The sequence below is a fragment of the Setaria italica genome, chromosome IX (assembly GCF_000263155.2).
Source record: "Setaria italica strain Yugu1 chromosome IX, Setaria_italica_v2.0, whole genome shotgun sequence".
Classification (NCBI taxonomy): Eukaryota; Viridiplantae; Streptophyta; class Magnoliopsida; order Poales; family Poaceae; genus Setaria; species Setaria italica.
The window spans coordinates 23,027,110-23,037,576 of NC_028458.1; positions in this window are offsets into that span (position 1 = coordinate 23,027,110).

Sequence of the window (10,467 nt, forward strand, 5' to 3'; positions counted from 1 at the left end):
CAAGATCAGCCGCCTCCCCCCGACGTGCACAGTCACCACGACCGAACACCACCATCATGTTTGGCGGCAATGGTCACCGGGGAGATCGTTGATAGGATCCGAGGGCAGCCGCCCTCCCCCGGGGGACGCGCTGACAGGATCTAAGGGCTGGAGTAGGAGACGGCGGCCCTTGGACTTGATTTTTCTCCTTGTATTACTTAGCTTATCTCTTTTTTACTTCTCCTCACACCCGGTCTCACCTGTAACCCCGGCGTCCTCCTTGTGTTATAAAAGGAGAACCAGGGGCCTGAGACAGGGGAACTCTCTCTCGAGAAAAATAGAACACACACACTCTCCTTCAGAGCATCAGTGCACACCCAAGAGACTTGGGACCAGCTCCCTCTCTCGCCCACCTATAACCCCTACTACAGACCCTGCGTGGGCAACACGAGCAGCACCTCATACTGGATGTAGGGCTTTTCCTTGCCCGAACCAGTCTAAACCCCGTGTCTCCCACGCCACCATCCGAAGCCTTACGCGCATAAAAGAAATTTTACTAGTCTTAGTCTTGATCGGCTAATCTTGACAACGACAGTTGGCGCGCCAGGTAGGGGACCTTTGCGCGTACATTACTGGCTTCAGATGGCCAGCCGCGACGCCGCTTCGCTCCGAGCTCCCTCGTCCGCTTCGGGAGCTTGGACTTCCTCACCACGGGGGAGGGGATCGAGCTGATCCCTCTCCTTGTCTTGCCCGCTTGCCCCATCATCTCTGGCTCCGCCACCGGGATAGTGGCGAGCGGCCGGGCACGCGCCACGGGGCTCCCCTTCGGAGGAGTGGCCCTTCGGGCTGCGCAATGCTGCGGCGACCTACGGTCGCTGCCTGGCATGGTCCATGACCGTGCCGCCCACGAGCAACGAGCTCGTGGGCGTGGATAGGACAACCTCCAACGTCGGCTTGAACAACGAGAGCCACCGCCCCTCGTGCGAGTGCTTCATGGCCGAAGTGCACTCCGAGGGATCCAACAACGACGGTGCCGAAGGGAAGCAGCGCACTCCCTCACCGCGCGCCGCAGCTACAACTGAGGCCCTTGCCAGGGTCTCGGTGCGGCCACGATAGCCGGAGGCGCGCGCGACGCCCTACCAGGAGGACGAGCACCGCCGCAATGAGAGCGGGGCACGTCGTCGGGCCCGTGATGTCCAGCGGCGCATCTGTAGGGACGAGGGTCATCCCCAACTCTTCGCACGCGCCAGCCAGAACGTCGCCACCGCGGCAGCCCTACTCCGACGACTCCCCGAGCCGGCAACGCCCGAGGAGCGACAGGCCCACCAGGAGGTACGCGACTTTCTTGAGTGTGCAGCAGTCCAGCAGGCAGAAAGCTCCACGTCCCGGCAACGCAGACACGGCACCAGCAGGGTCACACCCTCCGCGCCTCTCGAGAGGTGTGGAGGATCTGTCCATCAACCTTCCTCCCACGGGGGAAACCGGGCCTCGCCTATTCGACGGACTCCACCACACGCGGGCGGCGGGGCTTCGTCTGTCCACCGCCGTGTCGGCCCCATCCGCGACGCCCGTGACGCCTTGGATGCGCCGTGCGGACAGGGAGGACAGAGCCGACCGCGGCTACTGCGTACCCCATGTTGGTCGCCACGACGGCGGAAAAGATCAGAGCCCGAGCCCCGACCTAACGGGGCCTAGGGCCTGCTCCATGCACATCCTGAATGCGCTATTCCCAGTGCGCTTCTGATAGCCCACCAATGTGGATAAATACTCTGGGAGACGAACCCCGGGCCTTGGCTCAACAACTATTGGCTTGCCTGTCAGGCCGGCGGAGCGGATGACAACCTGTTTGTCATTCGCAACCTCCCACTGTTCTTGGCCGACTTGGCGCGAGCCTGGCTGGAACACGTTCCGTCAAATCGGATCTGTAACTGGAATGACTTGAAAGAAATCTTTGTAGGGAACTTCCAGGGCACATAAATGCACCCCAGGAACTCCTGGGACCTCCAGAGCTGCCGCCAGGGGTCGGGTGAGACTCTCCGAGAGTACATCCGACGTTTCTCCAGGAAGCGCACCGACTCTCCAACGTCGCCGATGCCGATGTCATCGGGGCCTTCCTGGCGGGGACCTCCTGTAGGTCTCTGGTCCACGAACTGGGATGTGTAGGCCCATGGACCACCAAGGAGCTTCTCGACATCGCCGCCAACTTTGCCTCGGGCGAGGAGGCCGTCGGGGCGATATTCGATCGCTCCAAGGGCAAGGCAAAGAGGGAGGAGGATGCCGACGAAGGTGCCTCCAATCGCCAGAAGAAGAAAAAGGCCACGGCAGAACCCCGAAGGCTGCGGAGGGGCTCAAGCATGACAATGGACGAAGACGATGACGATGATGATGAGGATGATGATGAAGAAAGCTCTTTCGCTCTCTAAGGAGCGCGCGGCAAACGAAATACGAACCGGCCGCATCTACTGCGATGTCAGGTACATCCCGTCACCTCCATCTTTCTCCGGAAACCGTACGCACGATCTCTTTTTAACCGCAGGGAACACCGCGCCTCTTTACCCCATGAGTTCGGTGTTTTCTGCCGCTTCGACTCCCGGAGATCATATGCACAACTTTCTCTGCAAGCGGACTAGGGCCCGCTTCAGGTAAAAAAGGGATATAGAGCTGAAAACGCTCTTACGACCCATTACGGTCTAGGGCTTCGAAGGCTGACCCTCCAGAGGGTTCGACAGCCGCCCCAGGACATCCCCTGAGCAAGGGGTGAGAAGGGACGGGTCCGCTAGCGGCCACCACCTAGGTGAGCAAAAGCCAAGGGCGTCCCGACCTCACGTTCCAGTCCGGGCTGGCGTCTAAGTTCATGGTGTTTCCCCGAAGAAAGGCAACGAGCCCCCGAATCCGATCGAATGGACTTGGGAACTATATGAACTGGCTAGCCGGAATCTGGAGTACGCCACCAGCTTGGCTCGAGCCGGACCCCCCCTAAACGGGGACTGGGACTCCACTCGAACTGACCCGTTTGCAGCTCAACGAGCACCACGGTTCATCCAACGAGGATAGCGTGGCACGGCTCACCACCTCCGTCTCAGCGAACGGACGCTTGAGGGGTAACGATCAAAAGCCGATCTAGCCTCCCGATCAATCTCCTGCAACGCGCGGGGGCTCAGGGGCTAGCGTTGCATCCAATGACCATGCGTGTGGTCGTGGTTTGAGGTCTCGAGGCGAGGGCGTCCTACGGAACAACGAGAATCTTCTCGCGCCAAGACACCCACAGGGCGCTCGGCCTGGACAACCTCCTCGGCCAAACTGAACAAACAACACTTCCCATCCCTGATTAACTGCAGCTTGCACGACAAGAAGAGATCCCCAACGGACGACGATAGCAGCCTCTGGAGGAGCGTCCCCACTCCACCACAGGCTCGGGGGCTCCTGTTGGGGGGAAATATTAACGACCTCCTAATGCCAATTAAAACAACAATCACAAAGGCCCAGGCCCACCTACGGTGATGAAGGCTGCCGTCGGCCCAACATGAGAGGGGAGCTCCCCGCTCCGCCTCGCCCGACCCGGAGCCCCGGGGTCGGACGCCCCCGACCCCTTGACGGCCAGACTCCGCCTTGTCCGACCTGCGGTCCCAGGGTTGGGAGCGCCCGACCCCTCACCGCAAGACTCCGCCTCGCCCGACCCAGGGCGTAGGGGGTCGAACTCATCTGGGCCCCACAAGACAAGAACCACCTCGGGCACAGACTGGAAGATAAGAGTGCGGATCTCGTGGGCCTCCCGCCGATCTCTCCATTATTGCGCCGCGGCTCTGGCGCGCAGACTGGCGCCCGCGCCCTCGACGTGACCCGCCACAAGTACCCAAGCACGACCGCACAGCACAGGCTACAATGGCCGTGGCTCTCCCTGATTCGCTGCCAGGCACTCATGGCCTACGCCGCCCGGCACAGGAAGAAGCCCCGCCCGTCTCGCGCCCCGCGCATCCGACGACAGGGACGCGACGTCCATGTCCCACAGGCCATCAGCAAGATAACAGGATCAGCCGCCTCCCCCCGACGTGCACAGTCACCACGACCGAACACCACCATCATGTTTGGCGGCAATGGTCACCGGGGATATCGTTGATAGGATCCGAGGGCAGCCGCTCTCTCCCGGGGGACGCGCTGACAGGATCTGAGGGCCGGAGTAGGAGACGGCGGCCCTTGGACTTGATTTTTCTCCTTGTATTACTTAGCTTATCTCTTTTTTACTTCTCCTCACACCCGGTCTCACCTGTAACCCCGGCGTCCTCCTTGTGTTATAAAAGGAGAACCAGGGGCCTGAGACAGGGGAACTCTCTCTCGAGAAAAATAGAACACACACACTCTCCTTCAGAGCATCAGTGCACACCCAAGAGACTTGGGACCAGCTCCCTCTCTCGCCCACCTGTAACCCCTACTACAGACCCCGCGTGGGCAACACGAGCAACACCTCATACTATACGTAGGGCTTTTCCTTGCCGGAACCAGTCTTAACCCTGTGTCTCCCATGCCACCATCCGAAGCCTTATGCGCATAAAAGAAATTTTACTAGTCTTAGTCTTGATCGGCTAATCTTGACAACGACAAAAACAGAGAGTTCAAGGAAAGTAGAGTCAAAGTTGGTTTTGCTGAGTAGCGTCCAGCATGGCGCCTCGACCACACCAGGTCATCGACTATTACTTCGTGAGCTTTGCAAGGAGCTGAAACTGGATGCTCTAAGTTTTGGAACCGGGTCCTCTAGTGATACCAATGTTGGGTTTGGATTGCATACCGAAGGTCTGATGAAGAAAACGCATTATTGCAGTACAGAGTTACTGGCTCGGTAGAAACGGCTACATTTACTGCTCTGGAAGCTGTCACCGCAAAAGCAATTGAATTTTTAAAGAGTAGAATGAGCATCAACATAGACGATTTTAACAATCCAAGATATTAGTCTCTGCTTTTTACCGAAATGTGTTTATAGAAAGATGATGAAATTGCGACTTAGGGTATTGCAAATATAAATGAAGATGTAAATAAGCAGCAGCATGGCTGGGCAGAGACTCTTCGTGAGTTGCATGTCCTCTAGCACGCTTGTGCCAGTGGGTCAATTATCCATGATCAATCAAGTGGAGATTTACTTATTGCTCTTGCTGCGGGAGGAGTCACAGAGATGCAAGCATTACCTGTTCTTGGTCGTGTAGCTGAAAAGATATTTCATACGCGGTGTAACTCAACGAAGAAGCGTCGATCATTCGGTTACCTTCCTTGAAAAGGTGATTGGCACCTCGGACCACTTGAGGAACGTAGGCGTTGCTGGTTCAATGGACATGATCTCCTGGAGGGCCAGTTTTGGGACTATTTCGTAGCAGTACCCGGTGTGCTGCCAAAGATGACGTTGACAGTGTTGGATGGGTTTTGGAACTTGCTGTTGTCATCATAATCTTCGTTTTCTTTGGCCTTCCCCTTGTCCTTTGCTCTAGAAGGTTCTGGTAGATCTTTCATGACTCTGCGAAGGCTATAGCAATCCATCATAGAGTGCTTAGAGTGTGGGTGACATAGGCACTACTTTTTTAGGAGTTCCTTGAACAGGGTCCTTTCTTGATTTCCACCGCCCTCTTGGAAGACTGGGACATTGCCGTGACAGTATTGTCTGACTTTCTCTTGCAATTTTGACCACCCGAGTAGTTGCCTCAGTTGTCATTATTGGGGCGATTGTTGTGGTTCTTGTTATTGCATTGGCCATTGCTTTGATTGTTGTTGTTCTTGCCTCTGTTGCGACTAGACTTGAATCGCTCGATCTCTTTATCTTCTTCATCTGTCCAGGCTTGTATCATAATCTTGAGAGATTTGATATCTTCTAGGCACCTCCTGCTAAAATCTTGGAACATCCAGCGGTCGTAGAGATTGTTCTGGAAGCAATCTGTGGCATCCTGCTCCGTGATGTCCATGATAGTGGCCTTCTTATCAAAAATGGCATAAATAATTGTGCAGGATCTTGCCTTGTTGCTGTTTAACTTGAGACAAGTCGATCCTGTTGCCGGGACATTGCATTGCCCATGCGAAGTTTTTTGTAAATGCCGCTTTTAGTTGACTCCACATGTCAATGGAGTTCCCTTCTAGAGATTCGAACCATGTGAGTGGCCCTGCCTCCATACAGATGGGGAAGTAGATGAATTTGGTGTCATTATTTCCTCCTGCCGCCTAAACTGACAGCGAGTAGCACCTCAGGCATTGCATTGGGTCTTGTTTGCCGTCATAATTGGTAATATCCAGAGGTTTAAACTTGTCGGGTAGAACCATCTTTTGTACTCATTTAGAGAAGGTGGGAAACACGTCAGAATCTTCTCCCAGGTACTCGACTTCTTGGTCGCGCTCGTAGTGGCGTCCTTTGATGATGTTACGGGTGTCGCGATTAATGTTGATCTTCTGACGGAGGTCATGTACTGGGCATTCAAGCTTTGGATGGGGCCCACGGTGGCCACAGCCTCCCAAGAATTCCACCAGACTACTTTCTGCCCTGTGCTGACTTGGTTTGGGGTTCTCGATTCTGGGTGCTTCGTTTCGACTTGGTCTAGCATCCTCATTTCGACTTGGTCTGCCGCCCTCATTGCAACTTGGTTTGGCACTACTACTGTGATGGGATGAGGTGTGTCGAACCGAGTGTATCAAACTCCGCTTATCAAGTTGTTCGTATGAATGCTCCATCAGTGGAGCCAATTGCCTGGTGTACTTGGTTGGTGGCAATGTTTGAGTAATCAGGTCAATGGGATTGGCGAGAGGAGTGTGATATTGACGTGATTGAACTGCTTCAAACGTAGGTCAGATGCAAGGCGGTGGCAACGCTCTGCTCTAATAGCATTTCTTGCTCACCGTCAATTCCTTTGAGATTCAGTCTCTTCTCCTTCCACGTTGATGGTGAGTTCATCCTGCGAGATGTCATCTGGGTGACATTCGTGTCGCAGATTCCTTTCTAGTGGCTCTTCACCATCACCATCTTGTGCAACAACGATGGTGAGGAATTCTCACTCTGGAGAGAAACTACCCAAACTTGATGTGATGACCTCTGTGGAGCCATCTTCTTCGTAGATAGGTGACAGATGTGTTCCCTCCTGGTATGGGAGGTTGTGAAGATAGGAAACAAGGTGTGACTCATCGTCCTTGGCAAGAGCGAGTGGCTTCATGTTGGGTAAGTAGACGAATCTGCCTTGTGCAGTAGATGTGATGACCAGGCCCTGTTGTGGACCTGACAATGGAGTCTCCTCGTTCGAATACGAGTAGTAATTAGGATCCTTGATCAAATCTGAGTTGAATTGTGATCTGGAGAGGGTAGCTTGGTAGACAACACTCGAGTTTCGGAGTCTGAACGGGAATTGACATGTGTTGTAGACCGATTCACTTGATGGCTTGAACGCTAGCTCGTGGAAGCCAGTCCAACTGGTGGGAGAAGTCGAGTTGTACTCGAACTCATCCCTCAATCCTCAGAAGAGGTCCTAAATTTATTTAATTTTTCAACAAAATCCTCCAAAGCTTGGCGATGAAGGTCGAAGTCGTACTGCTTCTCCTCCAGGGCTGGCGTAATGTGGCAGTGGAAGTTTCCAGCGCCGTCTGCGACACAAATCCAGGAGCCAAAGATGAATGTCACACCGGCTTTGAACACAACGGTGGGCTTGATGATGACTTGGACCATCAAGTTCGCCAGAGGATCTTTAGCGAGAGCCCCTACATGGCGCGCCAGCTGTCAGTGTTTAGACCCGACAACCTACCAAGGGGGTACCTGAGGTAGTGTTTTATGCATGGGGCTCACCGAGATCAAGAACTCAAAGGTGAACTTAAACACACGATTTAGACAGGTTCGGGCCACTTATGTTGCGTAATACCCCACATCCTATGTGTTGGTTGGATTGTATTGATTGAACTTCTTTGGAGGGGGTCCTTACCTCAACTTATATTGCTGGTGGTAGGGTTACAGGTTGGTTGTTTACAAGAATACTAGTTGGATTCGACTAAAGAGTCCTACTCTAATTGCTACGAGTACTTTCCTAATCCTCTACTAGTTCTTGTCCTCCATGTATACGACACCGTCCAGCACCGTAGTCTCCATGTCTGACACGTCTCAGTATACAGCCCCGTATTGTAGGACTGTCCAAACCTTCTGGTGGGCCCATGGATGTTTGGCCGATAGTGGGAAAGGCTTCGGGAGGACATACTGGCCTATCCTCACCACGGGATGGATAAATGGCTCATTCTTCAGAACTTCTACAATGGGTTGACTCCGACATCCCGAGGCCATGTTGATGCTCCTACTGGAAGAGCCTTCTTCTTGCTTACTATTGATGCTGCTACAACATTGATCGAGAAAATGGTCTCTAATTAAGGGTGGAGCGATGAGTGATTCCAACCCTATCAAATAGGTACGCATACCGTCATGGAAGTGGACATGCTTCCCGCTAAGATGGACCTCCTCATGAAGAGATTGGATGACTACACCAAAGAGAAAGTTGCCATGTCCAACATCGTCCAAGCTATGGATTCTCACATGACATGTGAGGTTTGTGGAAACACTGAACCCTCGGGGAATAACTGCCACGAGACTCAGGAGGACGTGTTGTACATGAATGGTAACAACAACGGATATTGTCCACAACGAGGCTAAGGGTGGAATCAGCAACGCCTTTACCAAGGAGGTAACAATGGTAATTCTTTCAATCCTAACCAACCCTCCTTCAAAGATCTCATTTTTGGGCAAGCTAAGATCAATGAAAGATTTACTAAAAAGTTAGCTGCTAACGAGAAAACCTTGGCTAGCCTCAACATAAAACTTGATGGTCCTTCTTCCACTTTCAAGAACTAGCTGAGTTTTAATAAAATACTAGAAACCCAGTTAGCTCAGTTGGCCACTGTTGTTCCTTCTGCTAAGATCGGGAAGATCCCGGGGCAACCCTAGTCTTCGTGTGAAAATGTTAGTGCGGTGACCGCTAGATGGGGTAAGCCATCTCGGAGGCCATTTGTTGCTAACCATGCAGGAAAAGCTCATACACCAAGGAAGGAATCATGGATGAACTAGTAGCAACAAGCAAGGAAGATCCGGGATACCCGGTGATCAGCTACTCGATATATGATTACTACATCGAGTAGGCCCTTTGTGACCTTGGAGCAAGTGTCAACATCATGCTCAAGGTGATGTTTGAAAGGTTGAACTACCATGCTATTTCTCCTACCTTGATGAGGTTGCAGCTAGCCAATTTGACGATCCCATACCTTGAGGGGATTGTGGAGAATCTTCTACTGAAAGTACAGGATTCCCAAATCCTTGCGGATTTCGTGGTCCTCGATATGGAAGGTGACTTGGGAATGCCACTCATTCTCGGGAGACCATTCCTAAACGACGCCAAGGCAATGATCAATGGAGGAGCTGGAGAAATCCGCTTCCACATTGGGAGGAAGAACATGATGTTCAAGTTTCAACTAAGAGAGGAGCAATGCTACCTGATTCATCAAGACGATGATTGGCACAGGGAGTGGATGGAGCCACAGCCCCAATCCAAGAAGCCACTGACCGTACCGATAAAACCTAAGAAGACCAAGAAGGTGTGGTGGAAGGTGGAAAGAGCATCTTCATCCACTTCTCCAAGATAGGACTGTCAGTGTTTTAGCCCAGCAACTATCAAGGGAGTACCCGAGATAGTGTTTTGGTTGGTGGGTGTCGTCGAAATCAAGGAGTCGATGGTGACGCAGGAACATGATTTAGACAGGTTCAGGCCACTAGATCGCGTAATACCCTATGTCCTATGTGTTGTATGCTTGTATTCGATTGAACTTGTTTTGAGGGGGTCCTTGCCCGCCCTTATATATCGGGGGAGCAAGGTTACAAGATAGTCTTTTGTACAAGAGTACTAGTCGGATGCGACTAGAGAGTCCTACTCAAACTCGGCAAAGTAGTCCTACTGCCTTCCGACTAGTTCTTCAGGAGTCCATGTAGTCTATGTTCCCTGTGTAGTAGTCTTCATGTCCTGATACATGACCGAGTACGTCCTTTGTGTGAGTTCGTACAGGGCTCTTCGTGGGCCTAGGGATGTATGGTCGACAGGGACGCCGAGTGGTAAAACACGACAGAGAAGAGTCCCGCTCGTCGGACTCAAAATGGTGAGCCCTTCGTCGAAAGGTAAAATCAGTAGTTATCTCATATTTCCCTTTCAAAATTTTGATTTCCCCATCTTTTGATTTTTTCAAATGCATATTTGATTTTTCCAACCCAGATTTGCATGCTGGAATTTTTCTAGCCATTTTTCCCTTTCTATAAAAAATTCTGAAAATGATTTTTGAGCTAAATCTGTTTGAAAAAAAATCTTTTGAGCATTTATGGGGCAAACTTTGGCCGATGCACTTAGGCATGACATCATGTAGCCATTGGGAAGACACTGGCCAAAGTTGGTAGCAAGTGGGCCCGACCATGGGTCGGCCGAACCATGGTTCGGCCGAACTAGCCCAATGGTC